This window comes from Protopterus annectens, chromosome 12.part0 (assembly GCF_019279795.1).
Source record: "Protopterus annectens isolate FY-2018-M chromosome 12.part0, PAN1.0, whole genome shotgun sequence".
NCBI lineage: Eukaryota > Metazoa > Chordata > Ceratodontiformes > Protopteridae > Protopterus > Protopterus annectens.
The window spans coordinates 17,407,112-17,434,891 of NC_056746.1; the positions used below are offsets into that span (position 1 = coordinate 17,407,112).

Consider the following 27,780-nt stretch of genomic DNA (forward strand, 5'->3'; position numbering starts at 1 on the left):
GCCTGAGGCAGGGCAACCCATATGTTATGACTGCAGTTGCATATCTATCGGACATCTACATTTATGGTAGGTACAAAACTGTACTTTTAGCCTTCTCCAGACATTTGACTTAGGTGTGAAGCTGGTGAAGGCTCCATGAGCATGGATGGTATGTTTTTTTTCTGGCTCCTTTTTTTCACTCGGTCCTTCTTTAACAGCTTGGTGTTGTGTGCTGGTACTCTTACTGCCTGTCGCTCAGTATGTAGCCAAAGCATAGCGTAGGCCTGTTCACATTTGATGTACGATCTCTTGAGTCTCCTGTTGTGAGCTCAGTGATAGCAATTAGGACTGAGGTTCTGCTTCACAGGCTTCTTCCCCTCTAAATCTTTGTGTCTAGCAAGGCTTGCAAGTCAGTTTGAGGAGGGTCTGCCATATCCACCTGCACAGGCAGACTTGTGCATTGGACATGCGCCAGGCTTTTTTTAATGGGACCTGTTCTCACAAGTCCAGGAGGTGCAACCTTAGGGATATGGCTTTATGATAACATAAGCCCCTGTGTAAGCCTGTTCTTGCCTAGACTTACCTCTGGTGAGCTGTATCTATAAGACAAGAGTCCTTTTATCTAATGTCCAGCACTTGCTTTTTTCACAACTGACTTCACACATGTTGACAACATGTGTTATCCTTTCTGAGTGGTAGATAAGGTTATCCCTTCTCTCTGTGTTATGAGAAGGGGACTTTGAGAACTCAGACAACCTAATTTTTGAGAAAGATAATCAAAATGAAACTCCCTCTCTGTATTACTCTCCCATAGATGATTCATTTATTTATTATTTATTTACTTTACATTTGTTGACCTGGATAGTCTGACTGGATATATGTCCATTTTCAGCAGAGGCCCTGGGAGAAAAGCTCCACATACCAAAAGAGAGAGAGTACATACATCACTGAGTGATAAACTGAGGCAGACATGTTTAGAAAAATATAGACAAAGAATACAGGCAGATATCGTTATACACAATGTGCAGACTTGCATCTGATTGGCAGAGACACATCAGAAAATGTGAACATAGAATACAATCAGATGTCATAATTCACAATGCTTAGACATTCAAATGCTAGGAGGCATAGATACTTGGCTAAACAGCAGGTTGGGTAGCAAGACATGTATTAGTGAAGTTGTTAGTCCGGTTTAGAACAAGAGCACAGCCAATGAGATGTGAGGTTATTTTTTCTTTTAAATAGGGGTAGTGAGGTTTCCTTGGTAATGCTAGTAGGGAGTAGATTCCAGATTTTACTGGTTGAGTTGGCAAATATAGCATCGCCTGAAGAGTTGTTGGATTTTTGGGTCAGTAACATTAGTGGTCATCATCGTTTGGAAACTTCCACATGTTCATGACTTCCTCCGTGAATTGGACTGTGCACCCCTACAACATCTGAATGAGTGCCTGGGGAAAGGAGGAGGAGCCATGGATCATCCCATCATTGGAGCCTATCTGTAAGTAGCTATATTTGTAGCCTGGCTGCTTTTGGTTTCCACTTCCTTAGCTGACAAAAAAGGGAGCTACCCTGTACAAGTCCTACAAGTGAAATCATTATCAACATTCTTGAGGCAGACTTCTATGATCTCTGCTGTCTAGTATGGGCCTCTGAAATCACAGCACTTTTGTGGAAAGAGAATGTTATGCTGTGCTATGTTAGGATTTACACTTGTTTTTTTGTCTCACTGGGCTAGGTTCCAGTCCTGCTTAGAGGACCAGGCTCTGAACAAGCTGACAGACCTTCCTGATTCTGGGTTCAAGGAAGAGCTAACATACCAGCAGACTGTCACCAGTTATTTACCAATATTTTGAAGTGATGGCAGTTATAGAATGTTACAAAGGACGATTCCTTCCTCCACAGACGATTCAGATATTTCATACAGTGAATGTTTTCATCAGTATATTTTAAAAATGTGTATAGAAAGAAGTCTGGTGCCGTATTATAGAGGGATAAAGTCTGTACTGCAACCCATGTTTATCTAATGGCTGGAGTGGAGGAGGGTGAGAGTGAGTAGCTCACACCGGGTTACCTATCCTGGGCTGAGAGAAATGCATTGCAGGGTACTGCAGTACCAGCCAGTATAGGAGCACACAGCTGTATCAGCCAGGATGATGACTATCCTGTGTTTCAATGTGCCATATAAAAACGGGGCTCTTGGAATGTGCGGAAGAAATCGAATGCCCTCTGAAGCATTCGTTATGGAAGTCACAGCCATGAGGAAGGGAGTTAAGCATATAAACAAAGCCCTAACTCTCAACATATGGTAGCCCACTCTGAGCATCTGACTGCTCTCATCTCTAAGAGGAATGAACCAACTTACTCTTGCTCCAAAAGGGAACAGCCTTCATCCTGACTTGGGAAGGGATCTGCCCCCATCCAAACATGAAATTAATAGGTTCTGCTGTTAATTTGAAAAAAATTAGTGGGTATAGAGGATGCTCAGAAGGATACCACATTGTTACATGGGGTGGGGACCTCCAAAAAAATGAATTAAACAAAAAACCTTTGGGTAGGGAACTCGGTAACTTTTTCTTCTGTGCAGTCTCTACTGCAAAGTATATGTGATAATTCATTTGAAACGGGCACCTGCAATGGGTTGTAGCAGTGAATTAATGTGTTAATTACATATGAAATGCTTGGTGTATATGGGAAGTTTGTAACTAATGAAGTTAGAACAATTTTGACGAAAAAGAAACAAGAATGTGTTTTTTTTTCAGCTTGATTAAACCAGAGCTGAGGGCTGTGTTAGAAAACATGGTGAAATCACAAAGGGTAGAAAGGCAGGATTGCTTTATTTTCAAATGCACAGCAAAAAGGTATAGGTAGTAGAATTCTTATAAAACACAGAGTTTTTGTATATAATTTTTAAGTAATCAGTAACTTTGAGGCCTGTCATGTTCTGTTTCATCCTCCTCATCACAAAAACTGAATTACTAGGTCTTAGTCTGTTTGATACTGATGCAGTCTTTTTCACTGCTGCCAGCTCCTCCCCCTTACCAACAATGCCCTTTGCACTGCCTCACTCTTAGTTATATTTGAGGTTTGTCCTTTACATTAGCTCTGCGTTGTACCACAGAGAACTAAAGCACTGACTTTTTAATGAACTGCTTCCTATGCCATGGAGACAGGGTTCAAATGTTTCCATCTTCATTTGCCTGCTGCACGACCTTAACCAGGCAATGCTTTCGGACAATTGGGAATTTGGGCTAGACTCCTTACTGTTCTCCTGGATTACATGCCTAGTAACTGTCTGTGTACCTGTCAAATAGCCCCAGGCTTCATTTTTTTTTCCTTTGGATTAGAGCATTTGCTGCTAAATCTAGTGATTACCCATAAGCTCATTTTGATATTCTTAATTGCCTTCTGTGTTGAAATTTATATATTTTTTTCAGCTTGGTAGCTACTGTTAACATTTCTTTTTACCTAAAGAATGGCCTGTCTGTTTCGAGTTCCCTGCTGCAAGTAGTAACCGATTTAGAGTGCTTAATGCTTCAGTACTTGTTGCTTTTGCTAATCGTGATAGACTGCTTAGTGATTTAGTACTGCTTCTACACGTTTGTTTTACTTATTCATGTTTTTGGCCAGATTAGTGGACCCATTTCTGCCCCAGCCCAGAAGTATACCAGTGTAGAGACACAGCGGAAAGATGTAGATTAGACAGTGGAACTGTTTCAACCATACAGACAAGTTAACACTGCAACATTTCAATATATACACATTTTTAATAATTCTGTGAAGTAATGGGTGAACCAGTTGTCAGATACAGAATAAGGGTGGTAAAATCCAATGGGAAAGGTATTTCAAGTTATATGTGGGTTTTAAGTTATAGCTGGGTTGCCAAAGCAAGAACATTGGGCTTATTTGGTAGGGAATCAAAGTAGTTCTTGTCTAAATGTGAAACGTTTTTGATGTCACTGATTTCTGAGGGCAGTGAGTCCAACAGGGTTGCTACTGAAATACAGAGGAGTTAGTAAAGCTAGAGAGGATTACAACGTTATTAAATTGGGAATGGAATTAGTAAGAGGGTCTGTTGCACACACAGTCTTTGATTTGGAGGGATTGAAGACTGGCTATATAAGCTTTTGTGTATAAGGCAGAGTAGAGATGCCTTTTAGCTCTTTGAAGGGTCATGCAGTATTTTTTTCAGCATTTGGTGGAAGAAGTAAGGATAAAGCAATAGATTTTACTGGACATTACATGAAGACATCTCTCTCAAGTGTCCGCATTTTCACGTCATATTTTTAGTCTGTTCCTCATAAAATCTGCATTTTCTTGGCAAATCATTGAGGAGTAACGATTTGGGTTTCAGACTTTATATTCTTCAGAAATTGCATTCTCACACAAAACCTGTTATTCTGTCAACTTTCTAAGTTTATAAAAGCTGTCCCCACTTCTGGGCCTTTGTCACGTCTGCTATGTTTGGCTTTGTCCATATTTCTTGCACTTGGTGGTTGAGATGGATGCCACCACACCTTATGCAATAACCAAATCATTTAGTGTGTCATACCTGACCCAACCTTTAATTTGTCATTGCACATAATCTCAAAGCCCAAAGTAACTCAGCCATATATTGCTACACCAGTACCTAATTCCTGAAGAAGAGCTATTGACAAAAACATACTATTACCAACAGCTAGAATATGCTCTTCCCCTACTTGCTTAAGCTTCCAAGAAAAATCAAAAAGACCTTCATAACTCTCAACCAGTCAGTGACAAAAACAGAGTCAGGGACATGCCTCTCAATTGTCCAGATTTTCTCAGAATGTCCAGATTTTTGCCTCATATTTTTGGTCTGTTCTTCATAATATTTGTGGTTTTCTGGCAAATCACTGAAAATTGAAGTCATTAAATAATGAGATACATTTCAGTTTCAGACTTCATATCCGTCAGAAAATGCATTCTAACAAATCCTTGTAAGCGCAATATTTAAAATTTGTCCCTATTTTTGGGCCTTTTCCCCATTATTTTAGGCTTTCTTCAAATTTCTTTAAGCTAAGAAGTTTAGAGGTGTGGTCTGGAACAAATCCAAAAATAATGAGAGACAATCTGGGACATTTTTAAAATATTAGTACTATTAACTTTAGACATTGAAAGATTAAAAGAATGTGAATTAATATACATGTTTTGTAATTAAAGTCTGTAATCCTAATTGTGTTCATTATTTACTAACTGTAATTCACCACTTTTTCCCAAAAATATACCAATTTTAGGAGGGATTAAAGGGGCAGAGTTAAAACTTGAATCAAAGTCCGTGACATCCCTGAAAATCAGAAAAACCTGAGAGCTATTGTAAGATGACCTTTGTGTTAGGTAAGTAAGTGGTAGGACTGTGTAGATGTTTGTTTTACGAACTTGTTTTGATGGGTTCATAAAATTTTATACAGGTAAGTAGTGACTTGGTTGTAGATGGCTTTTTCAGGAGTTTACAGAGATTAGGGAGAAGGGAGATTGGCTGGAAATCTGAAGTGTTTTTGCATTCTGAGAGAGAGGGACTGTAGCTTTGTCGTTAACTTGGTGAACATATGATAGTAAAAGGTTGAACAAGAAATTTAAGGGAGTGGTGAGAAGATCAGCCTACTGAAAAAAAAGAGAGACTGGAGCAGTGTGAGGGCTGGGATTAAAGTAGTGTTTCTCTATCAGTATGAGATTTTTTTGTTTTGTTTTATTTTTAGGTAGAAGAGAGGAAGGCAGTGTTCTAGAATGGTAGAAGAGAGAAAGGTAAGGTTCTAGAATGGGAGAGTGACATTTTGTTTAAATAGTTTTTGGAGAATTCTAAAGCAAAGTCATTGAGATAAAAGGGTGGGGTGTGTTTAATTTGTCCCAAGCTACTAGTCCCACCCCTGCAGGATCAGCCCAATTGGCTCCCCTTCCTCCACCTGATTGAGCCATTCTTTCCTCCTTATGGGTAAGAGACCTCTGGCCAGTTTATTCCTTGTGGAGATAGGTGAGTGTCTGGTGTTAGGGAGGGGGCTAGTTTGCAGATGTTCTTCGTGTTTCACTGTTGCAGTCATTACATTTGGGTAATCTGCTGGCAGGTTGCCCTCAGGTCGGCCTGATCAACAAAGTCTTGGGTCCTGCTTCTGTTGCTGTCGCTTCTTCCATGACGTCAGGTCGTCAGGGGTATAAACATGCAGCCGACGCCAGTACATCAGTCTTTCTTGCCGTGCGTTGCTCGAAGCAGAAACAGTTCGCAAGTGCCGGTCGGCCGACTCCTGAAATTTTCATTTTCGAGTTTCAGAACCGAAGTCTTCAACTTTTATTTTTTTTATTTTTATTTTTACATTTGTTGACCAGGCTAGTCTAACTGGATATATGTCCATTTTCAGTAGAGGCCCGAGGAGAAAAGCTCCAGGGAAAAAAATACTATTAATAGAGAATAACATGAAAACATTTTTATACAGCAATATTTATACAAACAATTAATAGAGAATAGTATAAAAGCAGTTTTATACAGCAATAATTATATGATTAAGGCAGTTTTATACTGCAACAAATTTAGCCTAAACATGTAAGCTAAAGAAATTGTAAAAGAATATAAAAAAATAGTATATGTAAATACTGGAAACAAGTCTTAGAAGGGTGTACTAGTAACACTTATTTCTATGTGAGAGAAAAGGATATCGAAGTAATCTACGAAGGTTGTAATAGGAGAAGCTAAGTACCCCGTTGGGGAAACTTTTTCTTGCTCCTTACCGATGTCAGTAAAAGTTAATAATTGCATTACTTGTGGAAAGCAAATACCTCATAAAGATTTTCATTTGTACTGTATTCCTTGCCTAGGTCCTGACCACGATGTACCTTGCTGTCGGCTTTGTGCTTTATTTAATCAGTGCACTATCCATCGTCGGTACATTTTTGCCTCTAAATATTTCGGTTCTCGGTTTAATTATCCAGAAATTACGTCGGTTAGCCATCCGACTACCGGGATTCCGAAAAAATACAAAGAAAAAGACAGAGACAGGTCGTCTAGGTCCAAAACTGCCGACGACACTTCTCCTAAGCCAGTCGCCAGTTCGCCGGTACTCAGTCAGGCGCTTTCCAGCCCCTGATACCCGCTACTTCTGACTCGCAGGCCTCTACTGAGACCCATTCGGAGTCCAGTATGCCACGAGATGCTTCACCTATGGAACCCGTGGATGTCTCTACCTTGGAATGGTCCATAGCCACTGTGCAGGGTGTATTCAGGCCTACATACTTGCCTATTAAACAGACTCCACCTTCTATACTAAGGCTTAAATCTCGATTTTAAAAAACCGACGTCCAGGCCACATGTTCAGGCCTCTATGCCTAAAAAACAAATGATCAAAATGGCTGAAGATCTTATTACTCTACTCTACCCCCCTCCCTTTCTAAGAGGCCTAGGGCTGTGCTTGACTATGAATCTTCAGATCAGGACTCTGTTTCTTCTGATGCTTCTAATGACCTGGATTTGTCCATACCTACTTATGAGGATTCTGATGCAGAGGATTCCATTCCCTCTGCTTCCCCCACTGAGGACTTTTCTTTTGGGGAAATTTTGCATACCTTAAGGGAGCATTTCCACTGGGAAAGTCAGGAATTTTCTGATTCAAAAAAGAGGCTTAGGATTTCCTTCTACCTCAGCATAGGCCGTTGGCTATATCTCCTGTACTAGACATTGCTGATGATGTGTTTTTGGAATCCAGTATGGCCCCTGATTCCCTGCCTCCGGCTGCTAGTAAACCTGACAGATATTACAGGGTTCCTGAGTCCCACAAGTTCCTTTTCAAAAATCCTGTTGCGGATCCAGAAACCATATCTCAGGGGCCTAAGGGCATTAAGGCTTCTACTGCTGAAAATCCTACCCCTTCTGATAGAGACTCCAGGGTGCTGTATAGATGGGGTAAAAAGGTTTATACTTCTGCAACCTTGGCAAGCAGGGCTTTAAACTGCCAGTTTCATATGTTAAAATATCAACAGGATATTACTGGACTGCTTAAACAAAAGATGATGTTGATTTCTGACTGTATGGAAAATAAATATTTACAGGATTTATTGCATTCTGCTGAACACCAATCCGTGGTGGTGCAGCGGTAGCGTTGTTGCCTGTCCTCCCCGTGGTTGGGTGGGTGTTCGAAAGACATGCGTAAATGGGCATGCCTTCGTTAAAGGTTGAACGTCGAGCTGGCACCTCGGCGTTCGTCAAAATCTACTGCCAATCATTAGCGGACCGGAGTTTTGCTGTGGCAACCCCCTAACCGGGAAAAGCCGAAAGACAACAACAACATTGCATTCTGCTGAACAAGTTCGAAAACATACTTTGCAATGTGGTTTTGATTCTTTAGAGGCCTCTTGCAGGGCTGCTGTTACTGGGTCTGTGCTTACAAGGCATGCTTGGCTTAAGGAGCAATCTCTGCCGGATCATGTTAAAGCAAAATTGTTGGATGCTCCTTTAAATCATGACCGCCTGTTTGGCAATAAGGCTGAAGAAGTTCTAAAAAAGATGGAAGATAAATCTAAATCTATGCAAACTGTAAAAGATTTCTTACAAGTGCAACCTCCAAGATTTAGTAGGCACAGGCCTACTAAGAATTGGTCCTTTCCAGCTCCTTCCAGATCCTCTCAAGCCAAACCCAGACATATCAAAAGCACCAGGTTTCAGTCCTAGGGGACTCTCAGAACTATGCAATGGGGGGCCTCCACTTCTAAATCTGGAAGTAAGACACCCCCCTATGGTTAACAGTCTCAATGACTTTCCTTTAAAATTACCAAGCACTCACCTTTTAGCCGCCCCTTTGGGGGAAAAAATTGCTCTTCATGCAAAAAACTGGGAACTCATAACCCAGACAAATGGGTTTTAAATATAGTGTCCCAGGTATACAGATTTCATTTCCACACGTTGCCAACACCAAACAGGTGGCCAGAGGCTCAAAAACAAGTACTTTCCCTCTTAAACATGGAGGCTATTCAACCGGTACCACAAGAGGAAAAGGAACATGGTTTCTATTCCAGTCTTTTCCTGGTACCCAGAAAAGACCAATCATGGCATCCAGTTCTGGACCTGTCTACTGTAAACACCTTTCTGGACATTCCACAGTTCAAGATGCTGACTCTTCACCAGTTACTTCCTATGCTAGGCAAAGATGCCTAGTTGGCAACTCTAGATTTAAAAGAAGCATACCTGCATATCCCAATCAGGGAAACTTGCAGAAGATAACTACGCTTCAAAGCAGGCTACTTGCATTATCAGTTCTCTGCACTGCCCTTTGGCTTGTCTACTGCGCCCAGGGTATTTACAAAGTGCCTGGCTGCAGTAATTGCATTTTGCAGGCAAAGAAATATTCAAATATATCCATACCTGGACAATTGTGTAATTCAGGCAGAAAACCAGGCCATACTTCTAAATCATGTGGTGTTTGTAAAAAGGGTTCTAACTTCTCTGGGGTACACCATAAATGAAAAGAAATGACAACTGGCACCTTCTCAACAGATTACATTCCTGGGTGCAAGCTTGAATACAACTGCCCAGATGGCTTTCCTCACCCAGAAAAGCAAATTCCTTTGGTAACTTACTTCAAACAAGTGGCCACAAAAACCCTGCTATCTGCAAGACAAATACTGCAAGCTTTGGGGTTCATGGCCTCCTGCATTCTTCTAATTCCATATGCAAGACTGCATATGAGGAAACTTCAGTGGTACTTAAAAAGTCTATGGAGTCAACATTGTCACAGCCTGGAAACAATGATTCCTGTCATACCTTGCTTACGCCTGGAGTTCCTATGGTGGGCAGAGGCCTGCCACCAAGACAAGGGATTGCCATTCACACTACCCCCTGCCTCCCAAACCGTAACTACAGACGCATCAGACTATGCATGGGGGGCTCACTTGGCAGGGAAGTGCATTCAGGGCAAATGGAACCCAAATCAAATGCACCTACGTATCAATCAAAAAGAAATGTTAGCTGTACAGAATGCTCTGACAGCCTTCAAGGACTACATTCTTCCAGGACAACTAATGGTAAAGACGGATGACACCACGGTTATGTGGTACATAAACAAGCAGGGGAGGTACACATTCCTACCCCTCTGCAGACTAGCCATGGCATTGTGGAACACGACCTTGAGCTACCAAGTGCACTTACAAGCTCAATTCCTGCCAGAAAAATTGAATACACTGGCAGACGGACTAAGCAGAAATCTCATGGACCCACACGAGTGGAAACTGGAACCACGGATTTTCAACATGTTGACGAGCAAATGGGGGAGCCCAGATATAGATCTATTTGCCTCCTCCCAGAACTACCAGTTGGACAAATTTTGCACAAGGACTCCCCACAAAAAAGACTGGAAAGTGGATGCTCTGTCCTTCAGCTGGAAAAAACTATCAGTCTACGCCTTTCCCCCTCTGTCTCTGCTCTCCAAATTTCTACTAAAAGTCCAACAGGGCAAACCAAGAATAATTTTGATTGCTCCAGACTGGCCATGCCAACACTGGTACCCACTCTCGCGCAGTGTGTCACAAATACCTGCCTGGCACCTGCTTCAGACATCTTCCTTGCTGTCTCAGCAGGAGAACCAAATTCTGCACCCTCAGCTCCCAACATTGAACCTTGCAGCTTGGCTAATTACTTATTCACCCTTAGCATCCCTCAGCAAACCATCTTGGAGGCGAGAAGACCTAGTACTAGAAAATCTTATGCTGACAAATGGAAAAGATTCTGTGCCTAGATCCAATCTTTAGGGATGAGCACACACAGCAGCAACCAATTTACCTCAGATTTTGCAATACTAAACTGAGATGCTTCACAAGGGCCTGTCTTTTTCCTCTATTAAAATCCACGCTTCAGCTATTTCAGCTCACTATAACACAGAACCACCCCTCTTTTCTCATCCCCTGCTCAAGCAGTATCTCAGAGGGGCAAAAAACTTGAGACCACCCAGGAGAGCTCCTACCCCTGCCTGGGACCTTAACTTTGTTTTGGAGAAGCTCACCCTACCTCCTTTCGAGCTATCTGCTACTGCAGCCTTAAAATTTCTTTCTTGGAAAACAGCCTTCCTTTTAACAATCACTTCAGCTAGAAGGATATCTGAATTACAGGCCCTTATGGCAGTAGAGCCTTTCATCATCTTTCATGCGGACATGGTATCTCTGAGGACCAATCCATCCTTCATGCCCAAGGTGGTTTCCAGTGTGGCTCTTAATCAGTCCATTCATTTGCCATCCTTCCATGCCAATCCACAGAACAAAGGGGAACGGATTCTGCATTCCTTGAACGTGCACAGACAACTTAGATTCTACGTGGACAGAACTAAATTTCGAAGAAAATCTGAACAATTGCTAGTAGCATTTACTGCTGGGGCAGAGGGGAAGGCTATTTCAAAATAAACCATTTCTAAATGGATAAGCCATTGCATTCATTTCTGCTATAAGCACCATGGAAAACCTATCCCCCAGGGGATCAGATCTCATTTCACTAGGGCTGCATCTACTTCTGCAGCCTTTCTCAGAGGTGTTCCTACCAGAGATATTCTAGAAGCTGCTACCTGGAGTTCTGTACATACTTTCACCAAGCATTATCATGTACCAATTTTCTCTAAATCCAGAGATGGCTTTGCCATTGCTGTCATGCAGGGCCTTATAGCTGGCTGTAATGCTGTGTAAATTCCTCCTCCCAACCATAGCTTTGGGAATCTACCCAAATGTAATGACTGCAACAGTGAAACACGAAGAACATAGTACAGTTGTGTTCACTTACCATAAATGTAGATGTTTGAGTGTATTCACTGTTGCAGTCCTGGTTACCATCCCTCCAGCTCCCTGTTTTTCTCTGGCTATACCTCTACTTTCTTTTACTATGCTTAAAAGCCTTTTTGGTGTATTTGCTTTTGGTTGGAGGTATATTTTTGTATTTTTAATTTTATTTGTTCCCCATTTGGGGGGCACCTGACATCTGGGGCAAGAAAAACTGATGTAATGGTGGCAGCTGCATGTTTGATACCCCTGACGACTTGACGTCATGGAAGAAGTGAGAGCAACCCAAGACTTTGTTAATCAGGCCGACTGAGGGCAGCCTACCAGCAGATTACCCAAATGTAATGACCTCAACAGTGAATACACTCTAACATCTACATTTATGGTAAGTGTATACAACTGTACTATCTGCACAGTGACCTATGCTCACCCGGTTGGCATCCTGTGACCTCTGCTGTAACACCCTTGGGAGGCATATGTGCACTTGAGTGTACATAACCTTTCCAGCTAAACAGCAGTCTACTTGGAGTGTAGGGCAAGCTAGGCACTTCTTCTGTGGTGATTGCCAGTGCAATGAACCAAGCTGCCTCCCCTGTTTTCCAGATAGGTGAGCCTGTATTGGCTGCTCACTGCCATCTTTCCCTACCCAGTCCCTCCTGTGCCCATGCTGCTAGTCAAGCATGGGTCCATGTCTGGTACAGTCAGGGCTTTACTCTTCATTTCTTACCGGAAGGCTGTTGGGTTGGTGAAGCAGCATGCAACTTTCTCCTGGTGAAGGTAGTTGGCAGTTTGTCACAAGCAATTTTAGTTTACATGATGGATTTTTTGGCATAGTTGTGTGGGGAGAGGTATGAGATATGTCCCATAAGTGTTGTATAGTTTTCCTTTTTGTCAAGATAATATCTCTTTATGTGAAAAGAGGGCAAAGTTCAGGTGACAGTCTTTCAGGGTGGTTGGCCTTTATTTAGTGAAGTTTGCAAAGGATAAGATTAGTTGTTGATACTTATGAGAGCAGTAGTGAGGGGAAGAGATTATTTTGTTCATATTAGCAATATAGTAGAATGAGTTACATTTTTTTGAGTTACAGTTTATTGATAGCATTAGTAACACTGGCTGTGTGTTCTGAAGAGCTTTTTTTGCGCTTCAGAGTTGGTGGTTTATGTATTTATCTTGAATATGTAGCACATTTTGGCCTGTGATTGCTGATAGTTTATGGATGGATTTGGACACTTTTTAACTTCCATAGGTTAGTTGGTTAGGAGGATGCCAATGAGAAGGATTCCAATGAGTGCATCATTGTGACTGTTTGGGGATTGGTCTTGTTACTTCAGGGATTAGCTGATATAGGCTGCGGTCAAGGAAGAGGCTGTCTAGATCATTTTTGTTGTCTTCTTGAAAGTTTGTGTTTACTCTGATAGTAAGAGGAGATTTGTTTTGGATGTGATTTGCTATGGTTCGGAAAAGTTTGCCAAAGTTGTCCTGTGAGAGAGTGGATCATACACTGCTTGAGATAGTTTATTTAATGCTGTAGGGAAGGAGTGTGCCAGCAATTAGTCGGTTTGGGCTAGAAGAATCTGTGATATGAGCTGGGGATGATGTTATAGTCGAGGTTATTCCTCAGAAGAATCATTCATCCGCCTCATAGACTCGTACCTGGCTGGTTGTGGCAGATTATTGTAGTTAAAGTGTGAGTGTATAGTAATCATGTGGGACTTGAGCCAGATTTCAGAGAGGATGCAAATATCAGTGTTCTGTGCAAGCCATACTTCTATCTGGTCAGTTTTATGGTCAGTTATCCCAAAGTTAAGGATATCTATTTGCATGTATTTGTGGTGAGTGGTAGTGGGGTTGAGTGAGATTTGATAAGAAGGATAAAGAAGTATGGCCCAGATTAGGTCATATGAATCAAACTAGGTGTATGGTTACTGGCTTATGGTCATGTTTGGGAGTTGTATATGAAAGGGAGGTAAGAGAAGGGTAGAAATTGTTTTCTTTTAAAATGCTTAATTGGTCTGTATGAGACTGTGAAGGGAACATGAATGTAAGGAGGTATGGGATGTTGTATCAATTTAGGGATATGTGTTTGTGAGGATAGCAGAGGAAGTGTTTTACAGAGGAAATGAGTTGAAAGAAGCATAAAGGCTAGCTAGCAGTAGAGTTGTGATCAGTACTTCCACTTTTTCTGTTTTCATTGGGTGTAGTTGTTGTGGAAGAGTGCTTAGTATCCCAGTACTTCATTGCTGCTGCTACTTCAATTTCAGCAAGTGTTGACTGGTTATACTGGAGAGAAAGATACCACTTTTAAAAAGGGACAAAGTTCTGCCACAAGCTAAGCATGTATAATGTGCAACCTTCCTAAGTGTGGGTCAGTTTCAGAAAGATTTTAATATACATAAAAAATTTGATGAATGTACCCTGATTGATTAATATTAGCTTGTTCCTTCAATCAAAGAATAGCATTACATACAGAAGGGTGCCTACAAGCCTTCCACATCCCAGGGTACAGCGTCTCTCAGAGATATCTCTAGGGTTAAGTTGAAGGATAAAGGCTCTAAAACAAAGGATGTATCTGTTTCTGGGGAAAATTCCCCTCCCTCTTCTAAGCTTCCTTGTATTGAAGAAAGGGAGTCCATTGTAAAGAAAGTTAGTGTGCCACATGTTTGAGAACTTACCCCCCTAAGCCTCAGAGTGGAATCTGGAATGACTTTTGAGATAAGTGCCCTCTTTCTAGTCCCCCTTTCATCATATCTTTACATTTCATCACCTCCTGCATGTCTGTTTTATTTATATACATATATATATATATATATATATATATATATATATATATATATATATATAATTTGTTTGTCTGTATATATATATATATATATATATATATATATATATATATATATATATCTATAAATATTGACTATGCGAAGGTGTCAAAAGCAGTGCTTATATGCTGAAATGGATGAGTCTCATCCCTTCCTTGTGTTTAGAGCCAGACAAGGCTAGTGTTTTTCTTTCCACAAATATTTCAGCCTCCTCCTTGGCCCCCGTTTCAGTGGCAATTACTTCTAAGGTACTTATCACCCTGCTCACACAGAAACTGTGGTTTTAATGTGTAGGTGATGGCATCTGTGATTGCCTCTCTACCCCGGCCCAGTAATCAAGGAGCCTCAATCCTCACCACTGGTGAAAGACAGCCACTAAAAACAGGAATGGACGTATACCATATTTTTCAGATACACCTCTCTGCATCAATCACAGTTTCCCCCAAGAGCACACACAGGGAACACGCTCCAGACACAGGACTGGGCTCTGTCTTTCCGGATCCCAAACAAGACTCACTTTGGAGCACTATGTCCCAGTTCCAAGTAGCTGACACATCCACAACTGAGTATTTTATTTTCACACACACACATACTCCTGGGAAAGGCTGGCACAGATTTACTAGCTGTACCCCTTCTGCCCAGACTGTATGGTAACCACGCAGCCACCAGTTAGGTTCTCTAAGGCTCTTACAAGGGTATCCAATTATACTGGGTAAAATATATTCTAGTATAAATGGTAGAGTGTAATCAAAGCAGCAAGGCTTTTGGAGTGGCTATGGCTTCACTAAAATAAGCACAAGTACTCTGAAGATGTTAAAAGTATTCTCTAAAAGACCAGCTACAATGAAAAGTATAAAAATATTTAATAACAAATAAGTAGAAAACATGAGAATACTAAGTACAATAAAGTTTTAACCACAGGAGATATAAAAATAACACAGTTGGATAGATTCACACTGATGTAGAAACACAATACTTAACTAATCTCACTATTTCCTGTCTGTCTGAAGAATAACTGTTCTCTAGCTAACTTAATACAGCAAGGCATGATAGGATGCTTAGATGCTTACTTCCACAAGGCAAGGTGAGGAGCTTCAAACTAACTGACTATGATAACTGATGTAGATCTTTCAGGTTCCAATGAAAACCAAGCAAAACAAACTGCTGTGCGAGTTCCATCCTCTCAGTGCTGATTATAGAATGACCTCGCATTTAATCACCTGACTTTGCTAAGATCTATTGCAGTACCTGAAAGCTATAGAACAATTTCAAAAACTTATAATATTCCTTTCCAGAATTTTTTCTTTAAACCTATACATTTAATCAGTTATAATAACACTGTTGACACATTTTTAACACAAGTCTATGTACAAATCAGTGTGATAGTGAAATGACACAAAATTCTTTACAAAGCTCCAGTTAACTATGCTGGCATATGTTACACATGCACTGCCATATTCTCCCTGGCACAGATGGCAATACCTTACATCATCACACCATGAACTCCATTGGTTTCAGCATTGATCCTTTGGCAGCCACTGCCTCTTCATCTTTTTGCTGTGGGGCAGAAGATTTGTTCTCCATTTCAATGACGAGCATTTGGCTTTCATTCCCATGGGACTGAGAGCTGAGAGCATCGAAGTCAGTTAAAGGTCATGCCGGATACTGCTGTTTCAGTGATGCCTGCTTTGTGGAAGGTCAGTGCTGTCTTTGGTGTTTGGAACCCTGGTTCAGTCTGTTGTCATGTTTGATCCTCATCTTGATGCCACAGTCTTGATTCCTGCTACACTACGGGCTTTGACCCGATGTGCGTGCGCTTCTTATTGCTACATATTATTTGGACAAAAAGACCTGATTGTATATGGTAACAGTGCAGGTGGGTGTTTGAGACAGAGTCTTCCTCTGCCTGTTTTTCCTAGATAAGTCTTCACCTAGGGAGCATTACAAGAGATCATGCAAGAAACAACACATTCCTTGTGAGACTTTCCAGATCCAGACACTGATGAAGCGGGAGAGGCTGATTTCCCTATTTACTCAACTGACAACCCCAAAATCTGGAAAATATTTTACAGTTGATGCAGGACAAAGGGAGTGGACTGTCATTCTCTTTTTCTTTTGATAAAGTTCTGCACAAGGCATTCAGGTTTCCTCATCATCTTGCTGGATGGTACCTCCTGTAGACGTGATGGTGACACTCATTACAGAGGAAGCATGGAAGAAATCTGATGTAGTGTCTTTGATGCCTAGGAAGCCAGGGAAGAGCCTTTGGACTACTACAGGATTCTAGATGCAGAACTCCATGGTGTACTGTAGCTACTGCAGAAACTAAGCCAGGTATTAAAGTTGATCATCTTTTGTTCTTATTATGGCATCATCCTTGGAGAAGATAAAATGCTGCTCGGTGCTAGGCTCATACCAGCCTGGGACACAAATTCCAAGAGCTCCCATGATGTCTCTCTATATATAGTCTAGGGAGAGATGCCTCAAGTTATTTACACTCACATGGACTGTGACTGGGTAATACTGGTACCTGTGGTCCAGTGACCTGAGTACATGCATAATATGGCTGATCCTGTCCCCTATAGGAAACTGACCGTGACTTTCTCCTTACTCAGCCTGGTGAGAGGGACATCACTGCCTCACAATGAAGTATCTAGTGACCAAAATGTTGGATTGTGAGGTTGCTTGCCGTATGGGCTTAGAAGTAGTGCATTCAGGGCTGCTGAGGGTATTTATGTGTGTAATTCATCTAGGAAGTCTTTGGGGTTTAGGAAAGTTACATTTAACTGGCTTAGCGTATGTGGATCTTTGAATTGTGAGTGATGGCTACAGTGTGTGTACTACTGACAACCTTATTGACATTAGGAGTGGTTTTATGTCTGAGCTTTGCCTCCAGTGACATTGTGTAAATACATCTCCCACATACCTTGTCAGTTTGTTTTGGAATTAACGATCTTTGCATTGCCTCAGGATGCCCATGTCCACCAAGCTAGTAACAGAGATAGTGGGAAAGTTCATATCCAGAGCAACAGACCCTTTTTTATTGATTAGACAGCTGGGGCATGAGAATATAAAGTAATTTCAGGAGTATTTGGTTTGCAACTCGAGGGGCAGTGCTTGTTACTGCAAACTAGTTGTCCTGTGTGCAACTAGGTACTGGTAAAATTTCAGTGATGCTTCTACAGGAGAAATGTCAACTCAGTTGTCCACAACTATATAGTGCACTGCCAGATACTTGAGGGGAAACTAATAAGTAGACCATGATGATTTATGGATGAAGTATTAAGTAGATATTCTGAAGAAAGAAGGAAATCAAGCAGTACTTGCTGAAAAGAAGCAATTAACTTGTCAGGAATGATGAAAAGAGGGGAGTTTCCTGAATGGCTACTGCCTGGCTGCTACTAGTGTTAGTCTCACTACAGCTTCATGCTGCTGGGATACAGTGGCCCTTTGCTTCTTCTTTCACCAGAAGCAAAACAGTACCACTATCCCAAGATGAGAAGTAGGCCACGGGCTGTTTGATGATCCACAGTCTTGTCCCAGGTAATGCAGGGGTCTGTAGGCTTGTTGTAGCCTTTTCCTGGCAGATGCCTTGAATAGCAATCAGACCAGTCAGAAAGGTCAAACAGACACTCACACTGCCCAACTAGAAATGGTCAGAAATCAATGCATTCTGCTCCTCCTCTCACCAAGAGCAAAATATAAGCATATATTCCAACAAACTCCAGCACTCTGATTTCAAAAGATAAATGATGCTTATGCTGGGATCAAAGAGATTTCAGATACCCATATAGAAGGCTACTGCAGAAATGATCATTCAGATGTCTGCTGTTATGGTAAGCTTAATTTGCACAGCTGTACTTTTGGATTCCTCCCCAAACAAAGAGTTGGTCCCAGTAAACAGGGGAGATAGAGGGATCCTTTCTGTAATTTCATTCCTGCTCTTACTGAAGGTTTGCCCGACTGTTTCCCATCTAGAGACAGTCAGGGGAAAACCTTCCTTACTCACTCCAATGTGGGCGGCCATCATGATCGTATGAGGTCACTAGGCTAATGGCCCCAGAGCCCTTACAAGCCTAGCGAAGTTTAGCCCGAGTTCCCAAGGATGTCTGGTTCAAGCAGACACTAAAATCAGCACTGAGTGCCCCTGTCCAAGAGGGATACAGGTGGAACCCCTAGGGTAAATTTCCAGTTACCCATCCAGTCGTCCAAATTGCGCTTAAATAGGGCCAATGAGGGACTTTGTTTAACATGAATAGGAAGCTTGTTCCAAAAGTGGGGCAACCTCTGTGAGACAAATCTCTCTCTCTCTCTCTCCACCAAGTTCTGTTGATATCCCATGCCAGGTTAAGGTCATTTAAGCGAGTGACCTGTGTTAGATTTGACTTGTGAATGTGCAGCATTTCCATTAAAGTTTGGTCAGAGATTGCTTTGTATGCAAGGCACAGGTCACAACTGAGCAGTCTGTATGGCAGAGTAAAGTGACACTTCAGGCCAATTCATGATGGATTAATGAGTAAGAATCGTGTCCAGCGGATACTTCCCTTTTTACAATGCCCCAGCTCTGACTTCCCAGCCCCATCAGTGCCACCCAGGCAGCCTCTCAGAAGCCCTCAACCGTGAAAGTCTACAAGGTAAAATGGAAACATTTTTCAATGTGGGCTTATAGCACAAACATTTCGCCAGTCTCTGTACCATTAAAGAAGGTATTAGCCTTCTTAATTATGTAACTAAGGACGAAGTTGCGTCTCAATTAAGAGAAATTTCCAGTTATATGAAAGTTTTCCAACTTATTCCTTAGTTTCACACCAATCATGTAAGTCCTTCATTAAGGGTAGCTTCCATTCCAGACCAGCTTAGGACCTCAACTTTGTGCTTGAGAGTTTGACAAGACCTCCTTTTGAACCAGCATGTTCAACTGATACCAAGTCTTTATCCTGGAAACAGCCCTGTTGATGACTATTACTTTGGTGAGAAGAGTCTGAAAACTTCACCCCAATGCCTCTGCATTGTCTTCCACCAGAACTGGGTATCCCTTATGACAAAATCTTCCTTTATGCCCAAGTAGCCCCTCAAAATAATCAGAACCAGTACATTCACTTGCCAGTATTCTTAAGTATCCTAACAAAGGAAATAACTTGTAGCATTGCATGGACGTACACAGACAGTTAAGGTTCTATTTGGATCACTCAGAGGCTTTCAGGTAAGATGAACAACACTTACTCAGTTTTCAGCAACCAGACTTGGCCAAAAGATTAGTAAGATTACATTGACAACATGGATTTTTAGACTGCTGTTGTTTTTATTACACCACAGCAGTCAGACAGTTTTATTATTCCTACAAAGCATCACTCAAGGCTCTAGCTGTGTTCACAACATCCCTGTGTAACCTTCCTCTTGATAAGATGATGGCAGCTGCTCTTTGGTTTTTACTGCAAACCTTTGCTAAGCATTACAGCCTTGATCCTCTTTGTAGGACAAGAGCATCTTTTGGGTCACCTTTTATAAAGATTTGCTGCCCTAAGCCACCCACTGTGTCTGGGCAGGACCTGAGAAGTACTCAAATTATGTATTTGCTGGAGTTCTAGATTTCCCTGGTCTCTTGTCAACAACCCACCCACCTTCTTCCTTCAAAATGTCACACTCTGAGGGGTCTATAAATTGACTGATATTTTTTCTGTACTACTTTATGCCAAGCTGAATGTGCTAAATGTTGGCATACTTGATCTAGGGAATTAGCAGCAGCAGGGTTGTAGGTAGTAAGGAGCTCAAGCCTGTGAGGAATTTGTTGCCATCAATAGAGGGTGTCAAAGGCACCAATCCTGATTTAGTGTCCAGGCCGATACCAGAGATTCCAGTAGTGACATAACCTAGTATTTTTTTTGTGTGTATCTGTTTTTTAAAATTAAACAGTGGCGTTTTTTTCACTGAGCTTCTTCTGAGAAAGGGTTATTGCCCAGTCAGACTTGCCCAGTAAACAATTGTCAGATAAATATCAGCTAGATGACACTATAGTGCTGTAGTTCCAATATCGAATGAAGACCTTGTTCCCTTGCTCATTTTGAGTAAAAGTGGAATAAGTCAGAGGCGACTTGATATGTTATGCAATGTTAACAGGGAACTTCATTGGAAATGTTTTATGTAAAATGTCTTTAAATTTGGTAAGTTTTTAATTATTTTAATTGATTAATTAATGAGTGTGATGTAATATATATAAGGAATGTGGTGAAAGGAAATCGTATACTCTGTAAAGGCTTAACAGCTGAGGCGCTATAGATTTTTTTCTGTATTGTTTATTTTAATAAAAGTGATCATGCTTGGTGCATAGCATAGCACTTTCTTTTTACTGGCCATGAGTTGTGTTGTACAACAGAATTGTCTGTATCATGTGGTTCTAGATATTTGGATGGCCAGTGAGTTTTTTCAGACATTGCCACGTCTGTTATGAACAACAAATAAAGCAAAAAACTATAAACCAAATAAAAGCAAACGACCAAAAAACCAGGATCCACCACAAAACTTAATCCAAACTCTCTAGTGCCTCAGCAAATGCCTTCCAAGGAGAAATTGCCACGTCTGTTCCGGGAATCTAATATGGAGACCTCCGAGAGAACAATTGAAAGCTTTTTTTCTCAGCCGAGAGAAAGCGAGAGTTTGAATATATCGGGGAACTCCAGTGATGCTTCAGGAACTCGTGGTGAACCTATTTCAGGTACATTGCAAAATGGGAGGAGAACAGGCAAAAACTGTTTTCCAGCCCGTTCTCGTCTGTTGGCAAGAGGACGGACTTATCTATGGCTTCAGATTTACAAGAACTTTTTGTCCAGATGGAGAAATAAATTTTTAAGGCAACTTCTGATGTTCTGTAGTCCTATCTCGCCTTCATTCTCACACATGGATTTGGAGCCGATCCTCGGCTCCGACTCAGCCTTTTTACAAGCTCAAAGTCTTCTAGTTGGCTCGTGGCTAGGTAGGTATCCCATGGTGCGCCAGTACAATTCCCAGATCTCGTTTGCCGCGTCGACAAGTTCAGATGTGCTTCTTCTTGGCCGTGGCTAAGTCTAACACATTTTGCTATTGTTTTGACTAAATTTTGCTGTTTTCACATTTTAAATAGCTTCTTATAACTGTTGCTAGAGTTCTTCGATAGTTTCATAGTTTTCAAGTTACTATAGTTCTCTCAGTGTTAAGTATTTCTGAGAACAGTTGGCCGTTGGTCTTATCGTTCTTTTTGGTATCCTGAATGTCAATTATTTTTGTCACTGGGGTTGTTATATATTTTTATACCCCTAGTTTCAAATATTAGTGCTTGTAGGTGCCTTTGTGCGTAGTTTAGACTGTGTGTGCATATTGGATAAAGTTTCTCAGTATATTGAGATTAAAATAATTACATTAAAGTAATTACTTTGCTTGCGGGGCTCCGCTTATTGGATTTGCATTTAGAACGGGGTTTTCTTTACCTTCGTCCTCTTGTTTTTGCATTGTTAGTGATTGAATTTTTCTCTGGTGTGTGTGCAATTCTTTCCTTTCTAGGTCTGTTTTAGTTAGAGGACCTAGATTTTCTTTCTCTTTCTCTACCAGGGCTAGGCCCATTTTAGTTAGAGGACCTAGTCCTCCCACTTCCCTTTCTTCTCTGTGTGTTGTGTCTGATTGCAATCTTCTGTGAGATGTCTAAGGAGGTTAAGGGTCATAAGCCATCTGGCTTTAAAAAAATGTGTTAAATGCTCACAGAAGATGTCCACAGTAATTGCGTATACTGTCTTGGGGCCATCCACTTACAGGAAACATGCCTATTTTGTCACTCTTTTAGTGCCAGGATATTGCAGGAGAGGAAAAATAAACTCCTTTTAAAAGGTCTCCTTAAGCCCTCTTTTGAGGAAGATCTGGCTAGCTCTTTCTCCTCTGCTCAGTCTCATGGAGCTAAAAAGGAGAAATCTAAATCCTCTAAGAGGCTCTCCCTGGCGCCGGTTGGTGCATTGGAACCGCCTCTCAGAATTGCCAAATCTGATACCTCCTCAGCTCCACTGAGTTCAGAGCCAATCGAGGGTTCTACTACTACTACAGGGTCAGCACCAGGTAGTTCGGAGCTGGCCACTGATGGTAAACATCGGAGCTGGTCTGCAGATCCTTTACCGGTCTCCCCTACATTAAGGTCACCCATATTGCATAGATCCCGTTCTCCCACACTGTCTTCCAGGAGCAAGTGCTGAGACTCCTGAAGTCATCTGCCTTACCTAAAATGTTGTTGGCTCCGACCCAGTCGGTTCCGGGGTCATTTGAGTCCATTACCCCTTTGGTGATTCCTCCTCCAAGCCATGCTGGTCTTTCAGAGCCGGAGTATTTGGTACCACTGGTGGAACCCTCTGTTCCAGCTCCCCCTGAGGTAGTTTCAGAGCCGAGTTCCTCTCTGACACACTTGGTGCCGTCTGTGGTGTCTAGGAGCCGAAGCTCCCCGGTCGGCTCCGACAGGGACGCCTGGAACCAAGCTTCTTCGGTTCCGAGCCTTCCTCTCAGCGCGTCAGCTAGGGTGAGCTCAGACCCTATATCTGTCTCTGAGCCAGTGGCATCCTCGGTCTCCTTGGAGCCGGGGAGGTTTTCGGAGCCAGAGAGGTTGGCATTCAAGATGATATGGAGTGTACTGTTCCGATCATCAGCTCCTACCAGGGGTACCAACACTCTTCCCCCCTAGGGCACCTACTTCTGTCTCAGCACCTACTCCCTCTCTGGACAGCAGAGACCGCAGCCTCAAGAGCCACTGGCTGGTGGCCCCCATTCTTCTGAGACCTCCCCAGAATATCCTTCCGTGGAGCCCCCATGGAAGAGAACATGCAAAAGTAAGCATGTAGACTCCCAGGACGAGTCTCTTACCTCGGACACCGACCTCGAGGAGTCAGAAGGGTCCCCCAAGTCGTCCTCTGATGATATCTCCTTTGTAGACATCCTGGAGATCCTTAAGCAGAGGTGTGGCTGGCCCACTGTCACCCCTTCTGATGAGGAGTCGGTGTACCTGAAGGCTTTCGGGTCTCAACATTCAGCCTCTTGGGTGTCTCCACCTTTCGATGAACTGTTAGAGCTCGTTAGTCGGAAAGATGTGGGATACTCCTGATGCCGTGGAGCCAGTACCCAGGAGACCAAATAAATTTCTATCAGCTCCCAAAGAGAAGGAATTTTTGTCAAAAGGTGTTCCCGTAGATGCCAAATTGAGGGGGCAATAAGGCATACTACTACTGCCACTAGCCAGACTACACATGCAGATTCTTCAGCGGCTCCTGTCGTCCCAGTGGTCCTTTCAACAACTACCCTTAGCTCATCACATTCTGCTGACAGACTCTTGCAAGAAGGACCTCATTTGGTGGACTCATCCCGATGAGTTAACCATGGGCACTCCATTTGTCCCTCGCCAACCCGTTGCCACTGTGACCACGGATGCCTCACAGGGTGGGGGGCATTATCTAGGCAGGACTGTCCAAGGCACATGGCAAAATCACGAGGCTCATCTGCATATCAGTGTTCTGGAGATGAGGGGCGGTGCTCCTGGCATTGCAAGCACTTCACGACCTTCTTCTTCTTGGGACGATTGCAATACAATCAGACAACATATCGGTAGTATGGTACATCAACAAACAAGACGGAACCAGATCATACCCACTCTGTCGAGAGGCCATTCGAGTTTGGAAATGGGCAATATCTTCCCTGCGCTTTCTGGTAGCAACGCACATCCCGGGAACAACCAATGTAATAGCCGACTAACTCAGCCGGGCAATTTTGATGCCTCATGAGTGGTCTCTGAAACAGGAAATAGCGGAGCAGATTTTCCGCAGATGGGGACAGCCTTGCTGGGATCTCTTTGCCAGCCCAATCAATGCCAAATGCAGCAGCTATTTCTCCCTCATCCCCCCTCCGGGGGAGTCACCGAGAGAGACGCACTTGTTCACGATTGGCCTCTGGGTGTCCTTTATGCTTTCCCTCTCTTTCCTCTCATACCCAAGGTGATTCAGAAAGCAAAACAGCTGGGAAGCAATCTGATCCTCATTGCTCCTTACTGGCCTCGACAGGTTTGGTACCCCTTTCTCGGGCCTCATCTCCTGGATGATCCATGGATTCTGGACCCAGTACCAGATCTCTTGACACACATGTCAGGTTCGCTTCACCCCACCTTACATACCCTCAATTTGACAGCTTGGCTGCCCCAGTTCCATCCCTAGTCAGGCTTCATGACTTCTCACCCTCCGTGACTCATATCCTTACGTCCTCTCATAAACCCTCCACTGGGAAATTATATTCCAGTAAATGGAGGAGGTTCTCTATCTGGGCTGAGAAAAAGAATGTTAACCCTTGTACTGCTTCCATTCCGGTGGTTCTGGAACGTTTGTCTGAAATTTTCCACCAGGGATCTGCGGCTGCCACAATCAAGGTTCAATTGGCAGCGATTTCTAATTTTCACCTAGGCCTACAAGATTCTAATCTGATGTCACCTAGATTGTGCAAGACCTTCCTCAAAGATGCCACTTTAAGACCCCCCTTTCAGGAACTGGTTGCTTCATGGGACTTGAATTTTGTACTATCCAAATTAATGTCTCCACCTTTTGAGCCTTCTCATTCGTCTTTGAAATTTCTGTCATGGAAAACTGTTTCTGGTGGCAATCACATCTGCTAGACAAGTGTCAGAGTTACAAGCACTGTCTGTTAACCCCCCTTATCTGATATTTCACAAAGACAGAGCATCTCTTCATACTAATGCATCCTTCGTCCCCAAGGTCTGTTCCCATAACAGTTTGAACCAATCCATAGAACTTCCGGTGTTATTCCCTAATCATTCCAACGCAGCAGAATACAGGTTTCATCAGTTGGATGTCCATAGACAATTACGTTTTTATTTGCACCGGACCAAGGAATTCAGGAAGTTAGACCAATTATTTATTTCCTTCTCCGACTCCAGATTAGGTTTACCAGTTTCCAAAGTGACCCTCTCTAATTGGATCTCTAGCTGTATAGCTTACATTTACACTTCTGATGGTAAGCCTTTACCTTTCAAAATTAAGGCTCATTCTACGAGATCTCAGTCTACCTCTGCAGCCTTTCAAGCCAGGGTCCCACTTGATAATATCTGTGCAGCAGCAACTTGGGCTACCCCTCACACATTTGTTACTCATTAAAAATTGGATTTAACCTCCAGGGGTAGAGCATCCTTTGGTTCCACGTTACTCAGGAGTATTTTTTCCTTGAACCACCCAAGAATAAGGTGCTAGGGATGCTGTCCCATGTGTAAGAATGAAGGCGAGATAGGACTACAGAACATAAAGAAGTTATGTACTCACCATAATGTTCCATGTTTGTAGTCTGTCTCGCCCTTCATTCTTATGAACCCACCCACCTACCCCCATCCTGTAAGTATTTGGAGACAGTAAAATATTGCTACTATTATTCACTGGAGACCTTTTATTATTGGGTTATCTTTCTATGGTTATTATTATTTCTCTGAGTTAGCAGCAGACAAGATCTGGGGATTGTACTGGCGCACCATGAGATAGCTACCTAGCCACGAGCCAACTAGAAGACTTTGAGCTTATAAAAAGGCCGAGTTGGAGCCGGAGATCGTCTCTGAATCCATGTGTAAGAATGAAGGGCGAGATGGACTACAAACGTGAAACGTTATGGTGAGTACAAAGCTTCTTTTTTTCCTTAATCTGCAGATATCAGAAACTTGATATAACACCTAGTGGGTTAAGGGTGGTTAAAAACCCTTCTACTCCCTTTGACATGAACTCCGAGGAAGACAAAACATTTTACAAATGCTGGGTGGCAGCAGCGCACAAGTGTAGTGCTGAGTGGGTCAACATTCTCATCAAAAGGTTTATACTTAAAAGGCAGAAATTAAAAGGAAAATAAAAAAAATTATCAAGGACATCTTAAGTAAAACCAGTCATGAAACATTTCATGCATATCTGCAGTGGGTTAATGATAAACTAGTCTCCTATGAAAAAGAACTTGTTGAAAGAAAGAGAACTAAGTTGATTAGAGACCTTTGAGATTATGAGCGTAAGAAAGCGTTCATACTTTCCATCAGTTTTCTAACCAAACGGCAACAGGTAAGGTTTCAAGAGGAATCTGAGGCCTCTGGATCACAACAATGTTCGTACTTAGCAGAAAGTGGGGCATCATCTACTGAGGGAGAAGGAGAGGACAGTAATGAGTTCCCACGTCTCCCAAGGGCTAACAACCAAGAATATAGACTTTTCATGAGCAACAGGGTAAGAGAAAGAGAACCTGGCATGGACAAGACTTAGGGGTTATACCTATAACTCCCATTCAAATAAGCGAGGTAAATGGGACATAATTTATTTGGACTAAAAAATATTACATGTATGGACAGATTTGAATATGTTGTAAATTTGCCAGGATGTGAAATTAATGAAACTGAAAAGTTTATATTAAATAGAGGTTTGAAATTTATCCCCACAGCTCTTCCTAGAATGCATGAAATTCAAGGGGAATTCTTTATGTTCATTTGTAAATTACATTTACTGGATTTGTTTTTAAAACGATAGAAGTGCTTGTGAAGTAGAAGTGCTTGTGAAGTAGACATGAGAGAGGTGTATGATTGGAAGGTAGTGATGAAAGTTTCTTTTCATGTAGCTCTGATGTAGAAACAAATGCGTTTTGCAATTCTGATACCACTGGGGTCATGTATAAAAGTAGTTTTATTCCCCCATTTTGATGTGAAAAATTGAACAGTTTAGATCTATGTTGAACTATGTGGTGGAAAAAGAATGTCACCTGTTTAATAAAGGCAATATTGAATATAATGAGTAAAGAAGAATGGCAAACTGAAAAAATTGAGTAATAGGAATGAATTGGTGTTTAAACTGGCCATCAAAGGGGGGAAGACTTGTGTTACATAATGCACAATACCTAGACATGTGCAATCAACATTTGGGTAACAAAGAAGTATATAAGAGAGTAAAAGTGAGTGATTATTATAGTCATAAAAGAATATCATGAATTGTTACATAAAGGTTTAAGGCTGAATTATTTTACTCGGGAAGATGTACAGCAGAAATTTCAAAGTAAAAATAGTACAATGGCAATGTTTTTTTGTGTGCCCAAGATTCACAAAAGTCTAAGAAATCCCCCGGGCCAGCCATTTGTTTCTGCATGCGGATATTTTACACATAATGTTGCTTGTTTTTTGCATCAGTATTTAATCAAAGAAGTAGTGAAATTACCGTCA

At 42.0% G+C, this 27,780-nt stretch overlaps 1 protein-coding gene across 1 annotated transcript in view; it reads left to right on the top strand.

Moving 5' to 3' along the window:
• The window catches only part of APEX2 (apurinic/apyrimidinic endodeoxyribonuclease 2), a 401,945-nt gene that overhangs the window by 184,711 nt on the left and 189,454 nt on the right, over nt 1-27,780 (top strand). The window lies entirely within an intron of this gene.